Below are 24,291 nucleotides of genomic sequence, written 5' to 3' on the forward strand. Positions count from 1 at the left end.
CCTATTTTCAATTTTTAACTGATCGTTATATGTTACCCAATCTACATCTTTCATTCTCTCTCTTCTAAAAAGGCCTCATTTATTGAGGCCCATCTGGGGATTTTAGGAGCAATATAGGGTTTGTATTTCAGCCAAATTCTCAGTAAGGATTTCCTTAGATAATGATTATTAAAGTTTTTGTTTATTTTGATTTGATCATGTAATAGATACCCATGTCACCCAACCACATTATCGAACCCTTCCAGTTGTAGAGCTTTATCCTTTTTAATTTGTACCCATTCTTTGATCCAATCTAAGCAACAGGCATGATAATACATTTTATAATTTGGAAATCCTACCCCCCCCCTTTCCTTACTGTGCTGAAGTACTTTGAGTTTAATCCTTGGTTTCTTTTTATTCCAGATGAATTTAGTTAATTCTGTCATAATCCTCCTTCATTCAGTGATTCAGTGACGATTCTGCCACGAGGATTGTATAAGTTAGTGAGATAAGTAGGGATAGCTTGTAGACACATATTCATATGCTTTAATGGACTGTCATGAATGGGTGGTATGCCGGGGTGGACAAGGATTGGAGGGAGGTTGCAGAACGGAAGTCCAGTGCGTTAAACTCTCACATATATATAGTTATATAGATACATGGGTAGATATATAGATAGATAGATAGACATGATGGATCTATCTAAACCTCTCAGGGAAAGGCATTCTGGGAAAGAGTTGCTGCCACCATGGGCTATGCTCAGGATGATCACGCATCCGGAACTGTCAGCTGAGAGCAGCAAGCAGTTCACGCCAGTCAGGCAGTTTTATGATGGGGTGATGTTTTACAGATAACCTCTATTCCGGTATCCATAGAGCTCTCAAGGCAGAAAAGACTATGAACCAAATGGTGCTTTCGTTAGGACTGCTTTGATGTAGAATCTCCTCCTCTGTGGCGAAGGGGGTGAGTTGGGGGGAACGATCTGGGTTGAACAGGAAAAAAGAGTGGTGGCTGGGGTTTTAAAGTGGGGTTTCTCTTTGGAGTTCTTCAGCTTCAGCAAAAACGTGATCCAGTGTATTTCTACCTTCTCTACAATAAATTTTTGTTTTACAATAGCTGTTGTGGATGATTGGTCCAGAATACTCGAGTCTCACAAATTCCTTATCCCATTCCTTAAAAGGTTTGTCATTGGTTATAATAGGAAGATTCTTTTTTTTTCCTTTTTTTTATTGATTATAAAAACAAGCAACATGTAACAAACAAATATACAAATAACCAAATAATAGGAAGATTCTGAAATAAAAATAGTAGTTTGGGTGTAATATTTATCTGTATAGCTCCTCTTTTTCCAAGCCCTGAAATTTGTAATTTCCCCCAACTTTGTAAGTCCTTTTTTATATTATTCCATAATGGTATATAATTGTTTCTAAATAGGTCAGAGTTTTTCCCAGTAATAGTCACACCCAAATATTTAATTTTACTTCAAAATTGGAAAGGATGTTCAGGCCCATTAACTTACTTTTATAATTGGGACTGTGGTGAGGGAGGGAGGGTTAGGGTTTGGCTATTATTTTGTTTACACGTATTGTATTTTATTACTCTTTCTTGTAAACCCGCCTTGATTCATTCGGGAAAAGGCAGGATCCAAATAAATTATTATTATTATTATTATTATTATTATTATTATTATTATATTAACGCACAGTTAGAGGGCATAAGAGTGGAGTGGAGCATCACTGTTGTATATAATGACACAAAAATGCATCAGTCAGCCTTCAAAGGAGATAGAAGGAGATGACATTGGAGATTCTTCTCTGTGTATTAACTGAACTTTGGATAGAGTAGAAGAACGTAAACTGAGTAACAAGATAGAAGTAAATATGAAATAGAGAAAGAAAGGAAAGTTATGATACATGGTAAAGTATAGAATAAATTAGAAGTGAGGAAGCTGAAATAAGATTTTCTTTCCTATTCTTCTAGAAGTGAGAAAGAAAGAAAGAATATAGCGGTGGGAAAAAGAGAGTTATGTGTGTAGTTGAAGGTGTGTGTAAGTGTAGAAAGTAAAGTTTACAGTTGAGTAGAGTGGAATGATGAGAAAGATAGTAGTACAGTTGTGAAGGAAAGAGAGAGAAAGGAGGAGAGAGATGGAACGAATGAGAAAGAAGGTAGTAGGAAGGTAGGATGACATGCGGTTTAAAGAATAGAGGAGGTAGGAAGGAGAAAGATGTAGATGGAAGAAGTAGATGGTAATAATGAGAAAACAAGAACAAGTGTGATGTATGTTTGAATTGTAATTTTATTGATTGTATGGTTGTTTATTCTGAAAATAGAAAGAATTTGAACATTATTTACAGTTTGACCTCAGTATCTGCTGAGGTTTGGTTTCAGGACCCCATGAAGTAACCAAAATCCATGGATGTTAAGTCCTATTACAAACAATGGGGTTGTAGTATGATGTGCCTTACATAAAATGGCAAAATCAGGGTTGGCGTTTTTGGGGATATATTGAGATGCAGAATCTGTGGATCCTGAGAGATGACTGTGAAATGTTAAAAAGCAGTTGAAATCATCCTATTAAGAGAAATGTAACCCATGTCATTGGACTCATGGAGAAGTGGTCAGATGGAACCAAGGAGAATGTGTTTCTTTGGTTGGTTTCCTTGGAAAGAATTGGGAATCTTGGCCAAGGTGGGAGTTGAGTCAGTTGAGGCTGAGAGAAGGAGGAGAGACCTCAGGACAAGAGCATTTCTCTGGGTTAGTTTGCCTGTTTCCTATTTTATGTTAGTGTTTTGAGTACTGTCTTCCTTACAGCGGAACCTACTCCTGCTTTGTGAAGGCATCACAAGTTGGACTGGTTGATCTCACCTGAAAGCATCCTTCTGGAGGTCTTTAAGCAGAGGCTGGATGACCATCTGTCAGGGATGCTTTGATTTGGATTTCCTGCATCGTAGGGGGTTGGACTGGATGGCCCTAGTGGTCTCTTCCAACTCTACGATTCTATGATTCTATGATTCTTATTCATTCATTCCTATTGTACCTTCTTTGAACTGTATGGTTGTGTTATTTATTACATTTCATCCCATCTTTCTCCCATGGGTGGGTCTCAAGGTGGCTTAGAATACAAAATGTAGAATGAACAAAAGCATCTTTGGGTCTCCATTAGTCCAAAATGACTTGGAGACACACCAGCACCACCACCAGCAGCACCACAACAAGGCACTGTCACACCTTCTTCCCCTCCTTTCTTTCAATGGTCAGATCCCTGATTTTGTCACATCCCTAATTTTGCTTTAGGACTAATCTGCCCAATTTTCTTCTTTCACTGGCCAAAGACAGTGAGGCCAAAGTTGGAGATAAAGGGAACCCACCACAGGGCCCTGTCTACGTTGCAGCTGGGAGTGAGCCCATAGCCATTGCGGAACAGGAGGAAGAAGAGGAGGAAGAGTATATAACCAGGAAACATTTGACATTGTACGTTTTCTGCCACTCATATCATGCTGAAAACATGCAGAAAAGAGTATCTATTGAACTCTTCTCCTGCATCACATTTTAGATGAGCTGATTTTCCTCTTTACTTAGCTGTCCAAAGCAATAGGCAAGTTAAAAAAATTCCTCCCACCTTCCCTCCAACCCTTCACTTTCACATGGCTCCTCTCTGTTTGTTCCCCTCTTCAGTGCGAAGAGAAGATGCAGCCAGTCAGGAAGGCCATACAAGATCTGGACAACCCAGGCAAGGGGCGCTTGGTGGAAGAACTGGAGAATCTTATGCTCAGCTGTCTGTTGAGATAGGCGACCACATCGGCGAGTGCTTGAAAGCTTATTCCAACAAGCAGGAAACTATACTTTGGCGAAGGTAAGCCTCATCTACTTTCCTGCCAGGCCTTTTACCATGGAATCCAATGACCCCGACGGAAAACCCAGGACAGGGCTATAGAAAGGGAGCTTGTTTGGCTCTCGGTGGCTCCCCTTGAGTCCAATGGACACGGCAGATTGCGGTCTGGAACATAGTTGAATGCAGGAGCAATCATGGGTCTTGGCTTCCATGTTGACCTGTTCTCAGTTTTAATACCCTCTAAGATGCTGAGTTTGAGGGATATGGTTCAGCACCGTCAATAGTTGCCTTAAAATCTGAGACTGCGCATGCGCACATACATCCAAAGGCCCCTTCTGATCATGTGCAGGGATCACCAGGGCCTTACTGCTGCTGCTGTTTACTCCACTGGCAGCCTTTGAGGGAAGGGAAGGAGCGCACCGGGGGTTCAGCAGCCTCCCCTTCCTTCCTTCCTTCCTTCCTTCCTTCCTTCCTTCCTTATTCCTCCCTCCTTTCCTTCTTTTGAGGAGATTTTGAAGAGGCCACAGTGGTGCCCAGGAAAGGCAGGAAAGGAAGACTCTGCTTTGGAAATAGCTTCTCTGTGTATACTGTATGTATATAGATATATAGATATATAGATATATAGATATATATATAGATGTATGTGTGTTTGCCTCTGCTGTTCTTATGGCTGGGAATGTTGCTGAGGACTGAGGGGAGAAGAAAGGGTCAGTTTTGTGCAAATTTACAACTTCTGTGCATCAAAGAGTCCAATGTGTTGAAATAACAAAGACCTTTATTGAAAACACAGCCAGAAATTCGGTGTTTAAGCCAGAACTGCCTCCCCAAGCCAAAGAATATACTGAAACTCCAAAACCTAAAACTCCACCTTCTACCAAACCTAGCCCCCACCTACAATTACCATCATCTATCCCCCACTATTAACCAGCCCCACTTTGCCATCCTTCTCACACGCACAATCTCTCCCTGCCCCAGACATTCGAAGAAGCTAGTTCCCTTTCTGTTGCTACCGGTCCCCAACTTTCTTCAGCCAACATCCCACAAATTCTGAATGCTATCATTGCTATTCTAGCTAGCTGCAATAAATCCCAGTCCCCCTTCTAACTAACCTAAACCACAGCCCATAATCCCCAGCCAAATTTATAACCCAAAGTGATTATCTATACTAGTAGCAATGAAAACCTAAACTTAACAAAATATAACATAAACAGACATATGGACATAAAAACCGTACAAATAAAATCATGAGGGCCTTTTCTTAGCACTGCTGGATTGAAAAAAGATTTTTGTATTCCTTCTTTACAAAAATAAAGTTCGTTCACTGCTTGGATTTGTGTGGCTTCTCTCCTGTATGGATTCTCTGGTGTGTCAGTAGGGTTGACTGCTGAGAAAAACAGTTCCCACAATGCTGGCATTTGTAAGGCTTCTCTCCTGAGTGGATTCTCTGGTGTGTCAGTAGGGTTGACTGCCAAGAATAAACATTTCCCACAATGCTGGCATTTGTATGGCTTCTCTCCGGTGTGGATTCTCTGGTGTGTCAGTAGGTGGGACTGCCGAGAAAAACAGTTCCCACAATGCTGGCATTTGTATGGCTTCTCTCCGGTGTGGATTCTCTGGTGTGTCAGTAGGTGGGACTGCCGAGAAAAACAGTTCCCACAATGCTGGCATTTGTAAGGCTTCTCTCCTGTGTGGATTTTCTGGTGTGTCAGTAGGGTTGACTGCCAAGAAAAACATTTCCCACAGTGTTGGCATTTGTATGGCTTCTCTCCTGAGTGGATTCTCTGGTGTGTCAGTAGGGTTGACTGCCAAGAAAAACATTTCCCACAATGCTGGCATTTGTAAGGCTTCTCTCCTGAGTGGATTCTTTGGTGTGTCAGTAGGGTTGACTGCCGAGAAAAACAATTCCCACAATGCTGGCATTTGTATGGCTTCTCTCCAGTGTGGACTCTTTGATGCATGACAAGGATCGACTTGTACGTAAAATGTTTCCCACAATTCTGGCAGTTGTATGGCTTCTCTGATGTGTGGACTCTCTCATGACTGACAAGTTCTTCTGTAAAGAAGAATAATGACAGATAATACTGAAATTCAGAGTTAAGAGAGGAAAGTGTTAGCCCATCATTTAGCCCTACGTTCACGCCTCCCTATTTGAGATTAAATTAATAGAGTTGGAGTGGGTGACCTGAGCATGATTCTGGTGCAGGTGCCCCAAATCCATGAAATGATTATATCCTTACTCAGAGGAGCTGGCCACGAGGAGATTGTGGGGAGCTACCTTGAGGTAATCAGTAGAAGCAGATAGTCATACAGACTGTTGAATAAATATTCATTTAAACATGTGTAAAAATATCTTGATTGAAAAGTGGCATCATATCCTGTGAGATGGCCAGAGAGTGCTGAGTCAGAGCACATGGCATGATGCAAGCTAACTGCAGAGGACGCTTCATAGTGTGGCATCAGGAAATGAATCACAACCAATACAGTATACAGGTCACATGTGGATTGCTGTGGATAGGATTGAATTGTAGTTGTTTATACAAGAGACAGTGAACATGATGGAAGTCAGAGAGAAGAGCTTGCAAATATTTTTTATTTTGCAACTCAAGATAAAAAACTTCCAAAGATTCAGATGAAATCAACTGTGTCTGTGACTTATTTTTAAGTGTGAAACGTGGTCAGTGCATTACCAACACCTGTATCTGGAAATTTCTTTCCATATTCTGCTATGTTATTGATGAGCTGCATCTGGGAGCATCGTGCTCACATTGCGTTGTACATTAGCTTGTGAACGGGACTGGAATTCAGAGCCAAGAAGGACCTGAGAACCGGGGTGCTAATCCCTTATGTCTTAGGTATTTGTACCAAGCACCCATTTTATTCCATTTGATTTTGGACCATATTTTCCCCAACCAGGAAACTTTCTGAAACGATTTAAACCTTATAGAAACTCAAGTTCTGCCCACTAGCAACAATTTCAGTATAAATATACCAACTGGCTGTTCTTTAGCGTCAGTCCAGTTGCAGACAGACACTCTCTTGGTTTACATTGCTAAACACCTCAGTACACTTGCCAGCTACACTTGCCATGGGAGTTACTGATTTCTCTCACCATTCTGGACTGTCAGCACTTGGAATCAAGTTCTGTCTAGGTTATGTATTATCATTAGCAAAGCCTAACATCTCCAGTCCCACCTTTGTTACCTAGTTCTTGTTTTTGTGCGTGAACACCTATATGTGTGTGCCTGAGTGTAGAGTGCACCTGCGTCATACGCGGGCATGCCTTACACGGATTTCAACATACACTAAAAGTCACATTGGGAAAAGGGCCGGCATGCCTCATAAGGGTTAATGGCGCCTCATTCATTTAAATAGGGTTTGGGAATATACGGAATTCGTCTAATGCCGGGGGGGGGGGGTGTCCGGAACTACTGAGGTCCCTGTTGCCCCAATCTCTCCTTTGAACTAAGTATGAAATTCCCCTAAAAGCATAGCACTTGGGGGTGTCCTCCCCAGACTCCAGCAATCAGGTAATAAAGGTCCTCTGGAATCAACCATGGAACTAAGCAAGCTCAGATTGGAAAAGAAACATTAGAGAAAAAGGGATTTTTGTGTCGCCCTTTCATCTCTTCATGGGCCAATAGTGTGATGCGGCAGCTACAAAGGCCCAAGTGATTCTAGGCTGCATCAATGCAAGAATAGTTTCTAGATCAAGGGAAGTAATAGTGCCACTCTATTCTGCTTTGGTCAGCCCTCACTTGGAATAATCCTCTGTCCAGTTCTGGGCCCCATAATTCAAAAAGGATGTTGACAAATTGGAGCATGCCCAAAGAAGAGCAACCAAAGTGGTGTAGAGTCTGGGAACTATCAAGTTCTGTGAGGAACACTTTTAAGAGCTGGTTATGTTTAGCCTGGAGAAGATAAAGATAAAGAAGATAAAGAGTGGATATTATATCCAAGTTTAAATATTTGAAAGGTTGTCATGTTGCGCAAGGAGCAAGCTTGCTTTTTGTTGCTACAGAGAAAAGGCGACACCACAATAGATGCAAGACACAGGGAAAGAGGTTCCACCTAAACATTAGGAGGAACTTTGTGACAATAAGAGCTCTTTGACAGTGGAATATACTCCTTTAGAGTCTGGTGGAGTTCTCTCATTTGGAGGTCTTTAAAGAGAGGCTGGATGGCCATCTCTTGGGGGTGATTTGAATGTGTATTCCTGCATGGCAGAAGGGGGTTGAACTGGATGGCCCTTGTGGTCTATTCCAACTCTATGATTCTATTATTCTAGTGGAACCATAGAAACATAATAATATAGGATAAAAGGACCCTCAGTCTTTATAGAAAGAGCAATGGATTCAGGTTCCTTACCTACAGAAGCCACATTCTCATAATTGTCCATCATTACATAACTGTACAAATGTTTCTGTTTCTTTGTCAACAGATTCCATTCATCCTCAGAGAAATATACTGCCACATCTGCAAAGGTCACCTGAAATAGAAAATAGCCCTCATCCAGAGAGTGACTAAGCAAAAGGGGAGGAAAGCACATGGTGCATCCGAAATATTAGTATTTCATCACTTCAGAAATCCGTCCAGGAGATAAACTTTAAATTTTGGCTGGGATATTGAGGATGGATTAGGATACTCACTATCCCAGCACATATAGTACATTTAGCCACCAAAGAATTGTGGTGCATTTAGATATTTCTTGCCAAATTTCAGAGGCAAACGTCATTTTTAGTAAGGGCCACTGGGCCCACCCCCAATTTAGATCCAGAGACATTCTCCCATATCCCCCAACATTTCGCAGATTGGAAAAGCAAGACATATATGGACAAGTAATCCAGAAGGGGGTGAAGATGGCCAAAGTTGTTTATGAGGAAGATCACACAAGCTAGGAAGGGCACATCAGTTTGCTTTTGCTTCAGCCTCTTGGGAAGGGCATATCCTGCCTCCTTCTTTCCTCTCCTCTCCGCACTTTTGAGTTGATGGGCTGCAAACTGAATGGCACTCAGGAACTGAAGTGAGCTGAGAAGGGGGAAAGTGGGATGGGGTATTTTTAAAGGTCCCTGAAAAAGTGGGGTGAGAGAGGCTTAACCAGGACTGTCTCTGCTAAATTGGGAGAGTATGTTCTCCGCTTGCTTTCATGAACTGGCCCAGCAGTGACACAGATGAAACTAATAGTCAAGAACCTAGACTCACCAAAGAGTTCTTGTACCTCTGCATCCTCTTTCTCTTGGAGCCCAACTCCCTCCGCTTGGCCTCTGTGTCAGCCATCAGGTGGGCAGGGGTCCTGGTGGTCTTGCACTTGGGTCACTTCCAGAAAGAGAGGCCCAAAGCCGTGTACGAAGAGGCCGAGATGAAGTTCCTGACAAAAGGGACCAGGGTTAGGGTAGGCTTGGTAAGAAACCCGGCAGCGCTCAAAGACACAGAGAACGGCATCCTACTGATGACATGCGCAGGTTATATATGCCTCCTTTGGGCCAATGCAGAGGTGGGTATCCCCTTCCTCCCTCTGCACCAAACAAAGCCCCCTTGACCTAGCATAGATTCACTGCAGTTCCCCTACACAACAGCTATTCCATGCCTTGTGAGAGTGGTGGGGGATCAGGGGATGGGGAATTGGAAAGGGCCTTGTCTATATCCCTGTAGCTAGATGTGAAATGAGTGCATCATCTCCAGAAGTACCCAATGGTCCTCAGAGGAAGATTTCTTCATTTTGCTTCTGGCTACAGAAACACGGCTGTATGCTTCTCTAATACCTCGCACCCGACACTCTCACCAGGCATGGAATGGCCATGCGGGATGGCATCCACAACTCTATGGTAGGACCTGGGTCAGTGAATGGCCAGTTGTAGCCTCATTCCACCCAGAACAACACTGGAGCATGGAGGGTTTTGCTGAGTCAGGCTGTGGTGCCTGGTGGCCCCTCATTCTCCCAAACCAGTTGCCCTCCATCCCCCAGGGAGGATCCTGGTCAGGCAGGGCAGGAAAGGAGCTCTCTCTTCTCTTCTTGCTCCCCTTGCATTGTATCATGCCCTCCTCCCAGGGTTGGGGGGCATCAGAGGATTGAGCTGATGGGAAGAGAGCACCTGATTTACACATGCAGGACTAAATCCTAACCTGGAACCTATACTATGCTTTGTCCTGATCAGAGGAGAATCACTGAATCAGTTGGCATTACCTATAGTTTGACTTGCCAGTCACTTATGGATTCAGTGGGTCTAATCTCTAGGGTTAACCAACAGGATTCATGCCACCTCAGTTTTTTTAAATGAAGAAATGCTGTTTCAAAGTCACGGATGAGAATTAGACTACTCTTTCATGTAGAGGAGGAGGAGGAGGACCTGTTTTATGTCCCACGAAGAGAAGATCTAGCTCCTGGACTGGATAAGATATGCACTACTTTACGGATCTGATCCACAGCCTCCCCTCATCATGCCCCCATCGCCATTTTGACACTGGTGAAAATAATCATTTCATTATTACAAATGAGAGTGTTCATCTAAGTTTAACTGCTGTGTTTCTGTCTGTCAGTCATAGCTAGGGCATGAGGTGTGCAGCTCCTCTCTCTGCTTGCTGAGGCCATCCAGAAATCCTTATATGTATATTTGTGTGCAGTGTTTCTGAACAGACCCATTGTCAAAATCACATTCATTTTCACTTCTTTTTGTATATTTTTAAAAGGTATGCACACCACTTGATACAATAAAATTATATAAACGCATAGGTTTAAGATTAAAGATTGCATCCTGGATTATGCTTATTTTTGGGAAGAGAGGACATATGTAAATTCATTTTATAAACCCAGTAAAACAAATACCTCACAAAGCTCTAGTAAACAACACACATATATTCCCCACACAAAGGACCATGTGTCTGGGGTCTGGAAATCTCACTTCCACCTTCTGGGAAGACAATGCTGCCAGAGACTGAATTTGGGGCTTTATGCCTGCAAAGCATGGGCTCAGTCTCTCAGCTGCAGCCCTTCCATACAATCCTGGACTGAATCATTTAAACAAAGGTCATCTTTCAGCTCCAGGAATAAAGCCCTACCTTCAGTACAAAGACCCTGATTCCTGCAGCCCCAGGAAGGCCTCTCCTTCAGTCCATTATGGCCGGAGCTTCCCTTGGTCAGAGTCCGTCTCCTCAGCCGTAGAGAAGGGTTGCTCTGAGTGCGAAGGAGGAGGAGGTCCAAGGGCTGAGGGAGGGAAGGCAATGGGGAAAGGTCAGTGCCAATGGCCATGGAGGGCAGAAGGTGACAATACCTAGGAAACTCCTCTTAGTCCCAGCCATTCTAGGAATGAGTGGCAGGAGTGACTCCAGGGGGCTGAGGGCGTCTCCTTTCCCAAAGGGGGAGGCAAGGACCGGTGAGACCCTCCCTAGCTAGGGCCCAAAGAGAGGGTGTCTCTCCCCACCTCTCTCTCCCAGCCCCCAAAGCCCAGCCTCCCCACTGGCCCTGAGTCCCTGCCTCCCCTTCCTCTGACCCCCACTGGCCCCTTCCTTCCTTCCTTCTCCCCAAAATGGAGGGCCAGAGGCACAAAGGGACACACTTCCTTCCTTTTGGCCCAAGCAGCCTGGCCTCCTTGACTCTGGAGCCTCAGGAGAGGAAGAGAAGCCTCTGTTCAACTGAGGCCTCAGAGAAAGTTCTGGAACAAGCAGCACAAAATGGTTGCCAGAATACAAAATCGCCAGAGATGGTGGAAGGGACAGGGATTCCAGCCAATCAGGGTCAGGGATGGTGGGAGGGAGGGGGGTTCCAGCCAATCAGGGCCAGGGATGGTGGGAGGGACTGGGATTCCAGCCAATCAGGGTCAGGGATGGTGGGAGGGAGGGGGGTTCCAGCCAATCAGGGCCAGGGATGGAGGGAGGGACTGAGATTCCAGCCAATCAGGGTCAGGGATGGTGGGAGGGAGGGGGGTTCCAGCCAATCAGGGCCAGGGATGGTGGGAGGGACTGGGATTCCAGCCAATCAGGGCCAGGGATGGAGGGAGGGACTGAGATTCCAGCCAATCAGGGTCAGGGATGGTGGGAGGGAGGGGGGTTCCAGCCAATCAGGGCCAGGGATGGTGGGAGGGACTGGGATTCCAGCCAATCAGGGCCAGGGATGGTGGGTGGGACTGGGATTCCAGCCAATCAGGGCCAGGGATGGTGGGTGGGACTGGGATTCCAGCCAATCAGGGCCAGGGATGGTGGGTGGGACTGGGATTCCAAACAGTCAGGGCCAGGGATGGTGGGAGGGAGGGGGGTTCCAGCCAATCAGGGCCAGGGATGGTGGGAGGGACTGGGATTCCAGCCAATCAGGGCCAGGGATGGTGGGTGGGACTGGGATTCCAGCCAATCAGGGCCAGGGATGGTGGGTGGGACTGGGATTCCAGCCAATCAGGGCCAGGGATGGTGGGTGGGACTGGGATTCCAGCCAATCAGGGCCAGGGATGGTGGGTGGGACTGGGATTCCAGCCAATCAGGGCCAGGGATGGAGGGAGGGACTGGGATTCCAAACAGTCAGGGCCAGGGATGGTGGGAGGGTGGGGACTCTAGCCAATGGCAGCCCTCAGAGTGTCATCAGGAGGCAATCATGTGTAAAATACACATCATAAAGCCATCATAAAGACAGACATAGCCATGATTTTGGGGAGGGGGGGTCCAGACTAAGTGCCACCATTTTGAGAGACACAGAAAGAGGGTCAGCGTTCACCTGAGGAAAGGGAAAGAGGAGGGGAGGGTGTTCCATTGCAGCCCCATTGCCAAGGGCTCTCAGGTTCATTCAGGGGAAGGAGAGGCAGGAGAGCTGTCTTTTGGGGGAAGGGACATAAAGGAAGTCAGGGCTGCAGGGAAGTCTTTGAGTCAGTGGAGACGTTTGCCCTTGGAGTGAAGGGAAGGAGGGAAAGAGAAGAGAGGGCTTGCTCCCTGGCTTCCTCCTCTCAGGGGCTCTGCTGCCCTCACTCCTTCCCCAATCTGGTTGAGTGTCTTTTGGGGGAAGGGACATAAAGGAAGCCAGGACTGCAGGAGAAGTTTGCCCTTGGAGTGAAGGGAAGGAGGGAAAGAGAAGAGAGGGGGGGAATCCCATTTCAAACCGGATTCGGGGGGGGGGGGGATACGGAGTGGAGACTGCCATGGTCGCCTTAGTCGATGATCTCTGTCTAGGCATCGACAGGGGAAGTGTGACCCTGCTGGTGCTCTTAGACCTCTCAGCGGCCTTCGATACCATCGACCATGGTATCCTTCTAGAACGCCTGAGAGAGTTAGGTATCGGAGGCACTGTTCTACAGTGGTTCCGGTCCTACCTCTCAGGCAGATTCCAGATGGTGGCGCTGGGAGACAGTTGCTCTTCTAAAAGAGAGATAAAATTTGGTGTACCCAGGGCGCAATATTGTCTCCTATGCTGTTTAACATTTACATGAAGCCGCTGGGAAAAGTCATCCGGAGACATGGGGCAGAATGTTATCAGTACGCTGATGACACCCAAATATATTTCTCTATGTCTCAAACTGATGCATTGACTAAGGATGGCATCTCTCCTCTGAATGCCTGTCTTGGGGCGGTAATGGACTGGATGAGGGAAAACCGACTCAAGCTGAATCCAGGTAAGACGGAGGTACTTGTTATAGGAAACCCAAGCCCAGGTATGGAATTATGTCAGCCAGTTCTGGATGGGGTCACACTTCCCCTGAAAGACTCTGTCCGCAGCTTAGGAGTGCTCCTTGACTCGTCGCTTCACCTGACAGCTCAGGTAGATGCGACAGTCAGGAGCACTTGTTATCAGCTTCGGCTGATACGCCAGCTGCGCCCCTTCCTGGAGCAGGGAGGCCTTGAAACAGTTGTACATGCGCTGGTCACCTCTCAATTGGACTTCTCTAATGCGCTCTACATGGGGCTACCCTTGTGCCAAGTTCAGGAACTTCAACTTGTACAAAATATGGCAGCCAGATTAATTAGAGGTTCTCGTCGTACCAACCACATAACACCGGTTTTGAAATCCCTTCACTGGCTGCCAATTAGTTTCCGGGCAAGGTACAAGGTGTTGGTGATTACCTTCAAAGCCCTACATGGCTTGGGTCCAGAATACTTAAGGGATCGCCTTCTTCCGTACTGTCCGTCCCGCACTCTAAGGTCCTCGGGGAAGAATCTACTTCAGCCAATAAAATCTAGGCTAACCTCAGTCACCCAGAGGGCCTTTTCCATTGCAGCTCCAAAGCTACGGAATGACCTGCGGAAGGAGATCCGTGACATTTCTACTCTTACAGCCTTTAAGAAGGCTCTTAAGACGCATCTCTTCCGGCAGGCCTTCCCTACCTAGTTCTACTCCCCATTTACTGTGACTTATGTCACTCTGTCCACCAATTCTTCTCTTAAATTTAATGAGAAGAATTACATTAAAATTAATTAAAATAAAATCCTTGCCTCAAGAAGAAGAGCCCTCCCTCCATGACATCACCATCAGACCTGGGAGGGAGTGAAAAAGAGAGGCCCAACTTCCATCAGGCCTAACTGTGAATGTACTCACTTCACTCTCTTTAATTTTATTGTATTTTATTTATTTATTGTATTTTATTTTATTATCTTTATTTTTACTGTTGTAACCCGCCTGGATTCCTTGTGATTGGGCGGGCTATAAATAAATTATTATTATTATTATTATTATTATTATTATTATTAACATTCCAATTACAGTAATCTCAGGGCAGTTATGCTGTTATGACCGGAAGTAAACATATACACAATTATAATTATATATACATGTTGATGTTGACCAGAATGTGGGGGTGTATACATGCGCATATTTCTCCATGCATTTGATTATGTTTAAAGAGTAGAAGAGTATATATGTAAATGTGTTATATATAATATGATCCAACATATATGTGTACATGTGCTTTCATATCTCTCTCTCTCTCTCTCTCTCTCTCTATATATATATATATATATATATGTACACGTTCAGACAGATATCTATGGGTATGTATATATGTAGCTATGGGTGTTGTATGCAAGATCTATAGTCTTGAAACATTCCGTGTGTGTGTGTGTGTGTGTGAGAGAGAGAGAGAGAGAGAGACCTCTTATCACCTCTTTTGTTTATAGTTGCCTTTGAGTTTTGTTAAATAATATTAGAAGCAATGTGGACATTAAAGGAGTGAAGCTTAAGAATTATGTTTATAAAGCTAGAGCATTTGCCGACGATCTCATTTGCTTCTTAGATAACCCACTTAATAGCATTTCGGCTCTCAATTATACTCTGGAGGCATTTGCTGAAATATCGGGGTTAAAGATGAATCAAAACAAAACTGTGTTTATTACAAAGAATTTAAACCAAGAAGAACAACTGGAGTTAAGTAATGTATCGGGGTATAGAGTCGTTAATAAAGCTAAATATCTGGGAATATGCTTAACGACCAAGAACATTGACTTGTTCCACAACAACTATGGAAGACTATGGAATGAAGTAACAAAGGATATGTCTGCATGGTCCAAACTGCATCTCTGATTTTATGGGAGAATAGCAACATTAGAAATGAATATCCTTCCCCCGTTTTCTGTACTTATTTCAGAACATACCAATTGTAGCCAAAGACAAACACTTTGCAATCTGGCAAAAAGAGTTCTCTGAATTTCTTTGGGAAGGTAATGAGCCAAATTTAGATTGTAAGCCTGAGGGCAGGGAACCCTCATTTATCCCCTCTGTTGTAAACTGCTCGGATTCCCAGTGATTGGGCGGTATATAAATAAATCCTGTTGTTATTATTATTATTATTATTATTATTATTAGGGTGAGATGGAAAATTTAGACAGACGAATATGACGGGGGGGTTGTGCTTTACCAAACTTTAAGCTATATTATTATGCATCTTGTCTGTGTTGGCTAGAGAACTGGATTAATCTAAGCAATGATAGACTGTTATCTTTAGGATGCTGTGACTTGAGGTTTGGGATTCATGCCTATTTGTGGTATGAAAAGGTCAAAGAACATAAAGACTTTAAACATCGTTTTCTTAGAAATGCTCTACTTTATGTCTGGAAGAAGGTTAAAGACCTTTTCTATAGTAATCTTCCACAATGGGTATCGCCCCAAGAAGCCTTTTATAAAAGAACTAAAGACTTCAAGAATAGATGGATAATATATAAAGATTTGATTCAGTGGAAACCCAATAATATTGTGTCATTGAAATCGAGAGAAATACTTGTTTCTGAAGGTGAGGATATTGATTGGTATTTGTATTTTCAGCTAGCTGAAAGGTTTAGGTCTGACCAAAAATTGATGGGTATTTCTTACAAAGAGAACATCTTGGACAAAATTTTTGTGGATAAAGAGAGTAAACATCTTTCAAAATATGATAAGATCTTGAAAGAGAGAGATTTGGAGGATGAAATTGTTAAACTTTCCATGGCAAAATGGTCACAGGATTTGCAGAAAGCCATCGACAAGATCACTGGGAAACACCTTGGAAAGAGACAAGGAAATTTACCTTGTGTCAAAATTACAAGGAGAACTATGCCAAAATGTTACATAGATGGTCTATGACCCCTCTCAAAATTAACAAAATGTATAATACTGCTAACATTAAACGATGGAAATGTGGGAAACAGGATGGCACTTTCTTCCACCTTTGGTGGAAATGTGACAAAGACAAGGGATTTTGGAGTAACGTTCATAATTTAATGACAAATATACTCCAGACAGATATTCCTTTAGATCCTCGTATTTTTCTGTTATACATGACATGTATATTGGAGGATGTCTAGGCTAAGAAACTGTCACATCTAATTCTCTACATGGAAACGCTGGCTAGGATTCTCTACGCTCAATATTGGAAAAACAATGTGGTACCAACTGAAGAGGAATGGTTAATTAATAAATTTTGGGAAGCTAAGAGATTGGATATTTTGATAGAAAGCCTGAGGAATAAAGACATAAATGTTGTAATTAAGGATTGGAAATACTTAGATAGATACTGTGGACTTAAGGTATTATAGCCTCTGCTGCTTTAGACAAAGTTAAAATTTGCCTTACTCTCCTTGTTTTAACTTTTTTGCATAACATAAATATATTTGTGATATTCATATATTTTCATAGAAGCTGATGATTTCATACCAATTTGGAGGAATATAAATGGCGTTATAAAAGTAGGGTACCATGTGTTATGTTGGAAGTGTATGAAACTAATGTGGATTATCATATAATCATTTATGTACTGTGTTTTGTTGTTGTTGTTGTTTTGTCTTGTATGTTTTGTATTGTCTTCTTTATATGTTTTCTTAATAAAATACATTTTAAAAAAATGGGACAGAGTGGGAGAGAGTTTTGAATTATGACATGTAATTTAAAAACAAACATGCAAATCTCTCCCCATCTCCTTCCTGAGATCCCAAAATGAGATTTTTAATAGGTTTACTATCCAGACTAGTTTACAACACTTCAGTCAAGTCTAAAGAGTGGAGAAGCTGATGATGGCCCAAAGGTCTATGGTCCAAAGCTTTTCTCCATCACTTGTTTTTAGCCAAAGGAAATGGTGACCACCGGACATGACTTTGGGGCAGATTTTGTATAGTTAGTTCATAGTTGCTCTTCCAGTTCCTAGGAATTTATCACATGGGAGGGAACCGGCCAAATCCTGTGCAGAAAAGGGATTTAAAACCACAAAAGCGGGAATGTTTTCAGACACGTTGAGCATTAATCCAAAATCAACATACACAGAAAGTGGACAAACCCTGCAATTGCATGCAGCTGAGTATGTTGTGTGTGTGCGTGTGTGTGAGTGTGTGCCAAAAAAGCAACTAAGCCTAGGATAATTGATCTTGTTTTTCCCCTTCAGTTTTCCTAAAAGATTTGCTTTGTCTGAATTACTAGATCTGGGACAAACCAGTGAATGAAACTACGTGTGAAAGGGATCTAGGAGTCCAAGTAGACAACAAGTTGAACAAGAGTCAACAGTGTGATGCGGCAGCTAAAAAGGCGAATGCGATGTTAGGCTGCATCAATAGAAGTATAGTGTCTAGATCAAGGGAAGTAATAGTGCTACTCTATTCTGCTTTGGTCAGGCCTCACCTGGAATATTGTGTCCAGTTCTGGGCACCACAATTTAAAAAGGACATTGAGAAACTGGAGCGGGTCCAAAGGAAGGCGACTAAAATGGTGCAGGATTTGGAAACCATGCCCTATGAGGAACTACTTAGGAAACTAGGGATGTTTAGCCTGGAAAAGAGAAGGTTAAGAGGAGATATAATAGCCCTGTTTAAATAGGAATGTCATATTGAGAAGGCAGCTAGCTTGTTTCCTGCTGCTCCAGAGAACAGGACCTGGAGCAATGGATGCAAGCTCCAGGAAAAGAGATTGCAGCTCAACATTAGGAGGGACTTCCTGACAGAAAGGGCTGTTTGACAGTGGAACACACTCCCTCAACGGAGAATGATGGAGTCTCCTTCTTTGGAGGCCTTTAAACAGAGTCTGGATGGTCATATGTCAGGTATGCTTTGATTGAGAGTTCCTGCATGGCAGAAGGGGTTTGGAGTGGATGACTTTGAGATCACAATGTGACAATCTCAATGCTTCAGGTAAGGATCACAATGGGCCAGTCTCAATCCTTCAGGCAAGGAACATGTGTCTGAACTCATAACAGTCCCGTCAAAATCTTTCAGGAAAGGCGCCTCAGGCTGAGATCACAATGGGACAGTCTCAATGCTTCAGGTAAGGAACATCTGCCTTGAGGGAGACTCAATCCTTCAGGCAAGGATCATAATCCTGAGGTCGCTATGGGCCAGGCTCAATCCTTCAGGTAAGGAACACCTGCCTGTAGTCTATAAGCCCATCTTAATCCTTCAGGGAAGGAAGATCAGCCAGAAGTCACAATGAGTTAGTGTCAGTCCTGCAGATAAGGAGCATCAGTCTGAGATCGCAATGGGCCAGTCTCATTCGTTCAGGTAAGGAGGACCAGTCTTAAGACACAATGAGCCCATCTCAATCTCTCAGGCAACAAGAATCAGCCTTAGGTCACAATGAGCCATTCCCAGTCTTTCAGGAAAGGAACATCAGCCTGAAGTCACACAGCGCTAGTCTCAATCTCTCAGGCAATGAGTGTTAGCCTGAGGTCATAATGGACCAGTATCAATCGTCCAGGTAAGGAGCACCAGCCTTAAGTCATAATAGTCCCATCTCAGTCTTTCAGGCAAGGAACCTCAGGGTGAGATCACAATAGTCCTGTCTCAATGCTTCAGGCAAGGAGCATCAGACTGAGGTCACAATGGGACAGTCTCAATCTCTCATGCAAGGGGCATCAGCCTGAAGTTGCAATGTGAGATCCAGAGTCAGTCCTGTGCTCCAAAAATCAAACTAATTTGAAACAAGAAGCTTTATTGATGAATCCAGGCAGAAACATCCATAAACACCTTTTTGCAAAGTCTGAAATCCAAAGAAATTTGCTCAACCCCTCCCTAAGCCAGCCCCCAATTCCCAAGCTAAAGCAACACAAGCGGAGGTTGCATAGATACCAAGGTTGTCTATACTTCCCTTCCCTTCTCCCAGACAGCCTCGCCTTGAAGAGCGGTGTTCCCAAGCCAGCTTCGCTCCTCCTTGATAACCAGTCTCCAGTTGCAACCCCAGCCCCTCTCCAAATGCCCTCCTTCATCTAAAAGCCACTCCATCTGTCTTTTTAACATTTCCCTCTACATGCTATTCTATAACCCATCTCTCTACACTACCTACTATGAACTACAACTATAACTCCTACTTTAACTCTAATAATAAAGCCTAATGTTTTTACTCTTTATGACAGAACCCTTATACACTGTTTCTGACACGCAATGGGCCAGTCTCAATCCTTCAGGTATACAGCACCAGTCTGAAGTCACAATAGTACCGTCTCAATCCTTCATCCAAAGAGAATCAGACTGAAGTCACAATGGGCCAATCTCAATGTTTCAGGCAAGAAGCATCAGCCTCAGGTTGAAATGGTCACGTCTCAAACCTTCAGGTAAGCAGCATTAGCCTAAATTCACAATGGTCCCATCTCATTGCTGCAGGCAAGGAGCATCAGCCTGAGGTTGCAATGGGCCAGTCTTATTCTGGGAAGGAGCACCAGCCTGAAGTCACAATATGTCATGAACCCCTTGATTCATGCATTTATTCATTTATTCATCTGGGATTCATGCCATAAGGGTTATAGGTTTAGGTTTAAATCAGAGTTAAAATAGATTTGGTTTATTGTGGGTTAAAATAATATGTTTTAATATGTGCTTTAATAGAAAATGCTAGGAAGAGGTAGGGAGATCATGGCTAAAGAATGTGATTGTTTGCTAGGATTGGAATGTGTGGGAATCATCCTTCTAACAGAGGCTTGGGTTTAAAAGACTGGTCTCTGTAAAAGGAGAGGGAACCTAGAGAGTTATTGGTATTTTTATATTGTATTATGTTGTCATGGGTTTATGCTTATTATATTTTTATACGGTATCATACTAGATTGGGATTGATGGGGTGTATATATATATATATATATATATATAGTTAATCATGAATCCTGGATGGGAGAACACTGCGCGGGAACAGGCTATCCAATTAATTAGCTTTATTGGTTAATGGGGTAGGGTTAATTGATATGGTTATAAAAGTGATATGTGTATACTTTCATTACTGACAAAAAAAGTCACTTCTATTGCATGTATCTTCTTCAATACAAGCTGTTCCTTTTTCAAAGTACTGCCTTTTGTGTTGCAAGAGGGGCTGCAATTAGGAGCCTGACAAATATCTCTCTCCCCTTCCATTCACCCTGCTGTCCCAACGTAGTCAAATTGAATCCAGGTAAAACGAAGTTACTTGTAATAGGGAACTCTAATCCGGGAATGGAGTTATGTCGGCCAGTTCTGGATGGGGTCACACTTCCCCTGAAAGACTCTGTCCTCAGTTTGGGAGTGCTCCTGGATTCATCACTTCATCTGACGGCTCAGTGGATGCGACAGTCAGGAGCACTTGTTATCAGCTTCGGCTGATATGCCAACTGCGCCGCTTCCTGGAGCAGGGAGACCTTGAAACTGTAGTACATGCGCTGGTCACCTCTCGGCTCAAATTCTGTAACACACTCTACATGGGGCTACCCTTGTGCCAAGTTCAGAGACTTCAATTGGTACAGAATATGGCAGCCAGGTTAGTTATGGGCATTTCTAGAACTGCCTACATTACACCGGTTCTTAAATCCCTCCACTAGCTGCCCATTAGTTTCTGGGCAAGATACAAGGTATTGGTTTTAACCTGTAAAGCTCTCCATGGCTTGGGTCCTGACTACTTGAGGGAGAGCTTCCTCCCATACAATCCATCCGGAGACTCAGGTCCTCTGGGAAGAAGCTGCTGCAGCTCAAGAAGACCAGACTTTCAGCAGTGACCCAGAGGTCCTTCTCTTCAGCCGCCTCCTGGCTCTGGAACGACCTCCGGATGAGATCCGTCATATTTCCACCTTGGAAGCCTTTAGGAAGGATCTCTTCTGGCAGGCCTTTTCAGACTAGATTAGATCTATTGAATGCCTCTCCCTCCCCCTGACCCTTACCCTTGCCATTGTTACTGTTATGGAAATTGTTACTGATGTATCGTTCCTCCCCTCCCCTCTCACCTTCAGAAAATGACCCATTTCTTGCCCGAAAAAACTTTTTTACTGTATTGTGTTTTAGATCTTTTACATTTTCTTGCTGTTTATTAGCTTTTTAATTGTTGATTAATGTTCTTATAATTGGGAGGAGGGTTGCGGGGGGGGGGGGGGGGGTTGGAATTTTAATTGTATTTCTGAAATTGTATGTTATTATATTACTGTAATCCGCTTTGATTCCTTTGAGAAAAGGTGGAATATAAATAATAATAATAATAATAATAATAATAACATCTCTTCAAGGGGCTCTAATGCCCTTTCACTATGCTCCAAGAACCGGGGGTGGGGGGGGTGGGGATGTTTCTGGGGATGCAGGTCTCTCTGTTGGTCCTCCTCTGCAGGGTTGTTGTGAAGGAAAAGGTAAGTATTTGAGGGAAGTGCCCAATCCGGATCCTGTGGGCCTCTAAGTCTAGTTCCCAGGTTGCCAGGCAATTGCCAGAGTTTTGAGGTCCCTCCGTCTTCCTCCTCTTGGCTTTGGCCTAGATTTTGGCTCTTCTCTCCCTCCCCAGAGCCCCCTCCCCCAGGACTCCAGAGAACCCCCTCCCCCGAAAAATGTTGCTTCCAATGCTATTGAACCCTATCCTGTGTGATCCTTTCTATTTGGCACGAAACCCTTCCCCAAATGAGGTATCAGAAGGGAGGGTCTCTCCTCTGTCCCACTTTCCAGGAGGGAGGGGGCTCCTCAAAGACCTTTTTACCCTTGGATCCCCCTCCTCTCCATGGCCATGCCTCTCTCCAAGGCTCTCTCTGCCCTCTTTTCTCATAATAACCCCCCAAGTACCTGGGACACAAGGCAACCCCTGAGGTGGGGGCAGGGAAGGCAATAGGAAAAGGAGGCTTGGCAGGACCCCTGCCTTTCTTTGGGGGGAGGGGCTTCCTTCCTTCTTATACCCCCCAAGGGTCCCCCAGAAGACCCCCCAGCCATTCCTCTGAATGAATGAGGGCTCTCCCCACTTCCTTCCCACCCTCAGAACAGACTGTGAGGGCAGCAATGGCTTCAGGGGCTGAGACTATGCATGCATAGATGCCCACAAAGGCTCCTCCTCAGCATGCGCAGGGATTGCCAGGGCCTAGACGCTCCTGCTTGTTCCGCTGGGGGCCTTTGCAGAAAAGGAAGGTATGTGCCGTGGGTTCAGCAGCCTCCGCTTCCTTCCTTCATTTCTTCCTTTGAGGAAATCGCAATGGACTCCAAGGTGCAGAGCTGGACTCAGGAGGGAAAGGCAGGAAAGGAAGGCTCTAGTTTGGAAATATAGCTGTCCCTCTGTATCCTATGTGTTTGTGTGTTTGCCTCTGCTGTTCTTATGGCTGGGAATGGAGCTGAGGAGAGAAGAAAGGGTCAGTTTTGGGCAAATTCCAAACTTCTGTGCATCAAAGAGTCCAGTGTGTTGAAAAAGCAAAAATCTTTATTGAGAACAAAAAGAAATTCGGTGTTTAAGCCAGAACTGCCCACTCCAATCCAAACAATGCATCAAAATCCCCAAACCTAAAATCCCACCCTCTTCCAAACCTAGCCCCCACCTCCAATTCCCACAGTCTATGCCCCACAGGTAACAAGGACCCTTTGCCATTCCCACAAAATAGCCGTTTCTGTCAATACCTGTCCCCAATTTTCTTCAGCCAACATCCCAAATATTCCAAAAGCTATCATTCCCATAACTATTCTAGCCAGTGTCAACAAATCCCAGCCCCCATCTACCTAACCTATACCACGACCCACAATCCCCAGCCAAATTTACAACCCAAAACAATTATCTATACTATTAGCAATGAAAACCTAAACTTAACAAAACACAATCTTAAAACATAAACAGACATATGGACAGACAAATATCACAAACAAAATCAAAAGGGCCTTTTATTTGCACTGCTGGATTGAAAATATGCTTTTTGAATTCGTTATTGACAAATATAATGTTAGTTCATTTCTGGGATTTGTGTGGCTTCTCTCCAGTGTGGACTCTCTGATGTCTTTCTAGGTTTGACTTCTGAGAAAAACCTTTCCCACAATGCTGGCATTTGTATGGCTTCTCTCCTGTGTGGACTCTCTGATGTGTCACTAGGTCTGACTTTGAAGAAAAACCTTTCCCACAATGCTGGCATTTGTATGGCTTTGCTCCTGTGTGGACTCTCTGATGTGTCACTAGGATTGACTTCCGAGAAAAACCTTTCCCACAATGCTGGCATTTGTATGGCTTCTCTCCTGTGTGGACTCTCTGATGTGTCACTAGGTGTGACTTCGAATAAAAACATTTCCCACAATGCTGGCATTTGTATGGCTTCTGTCCTGTGTGGACTCTCTGATGTGTCACTAGGTGTGACTTCGAATAAAAACATTTCTCACAATGCTGGCATTTGTGTGGCTTCTCTCCTGTGTGGACTCTCTGATGCATCACTAGGACTGACTTCCGAGAAAAACATTTCCCACAATGCTGGCATTTGTATGCCTTCTCTCCTGTGTGGACTCTCTTATGTGTCACTAGATGTGACTTCCGAGAAAAACATTTCCCACAATGCTGGCATTTGTATGGCTTCTCTCCGGTGTGGACTCTCTGATGTGTCACTAGGTATGACTTCCAAGAAAAACATTTCCCACAATGCTGGCATTTGTATGGCTTCTCTCCGGTGTGGACCCTCCGATGCATGGCAAGGATTGACTTGTAAGCAAAACGTTTCCCACAATGCTGGCATTTATGTGACTTCTTTCCTGTGTGCATTCTCTCATGATTAAAATGTTCTTCTGTAAAGAAGGACAGTGACAGATAAGACTGAAAATCAGACTTAAGAGAGGAGGGTGTTACCCCATGATTTAGCCCTCATTAACCCCTCCTTATTTGAGATTATATTATTAAAGTTGCT

The 24,291-nt window shown here is 44.0% G+C and overlaps 1 pseudogene across 1 annotated transcript in view; it reads right to left on the reverse strand.

Annotated features, from left to right (window-relative positions):
* LOC149301491 (uncharacterized) overlaps positions 1-24,291 on the reverse strand; it is a 184,074-nt pseudogene that overhangs the window by 155,417 nt on the left and 4,366 nt on the right. Inside the window, exons 3-4 of the transcript XR_016272239.1 lie at positions 23,394-24,172; positions 5,134-5,844 (exon numbers count right to left, since the gene is read on the reverse strand). The product of XR_016272239.1 is annotated as an uncharacterized LOC149301491 (transcript). The remainder of the gene's footprint in view (positions 1-5,133; positions 5,845-23,393; positions 24,173-24,291) is intronic.

Source organism: Sceloporus occidentalis, unplaced genomic scaffold (genome assembly GCF_023333645.1).
Source record: "Sceloporus occidentalis isolate IW3139 unplaced genomic scaffold, rSceOcc1.0.p SCAF_21, whole genome shotgun sequence".
NCBI lineage: Eukaryota > Metazoa > Chordata > Lepidosauria > Squamata > Phrynosomatidae > Sceloporus > Sceloporus occidentalis.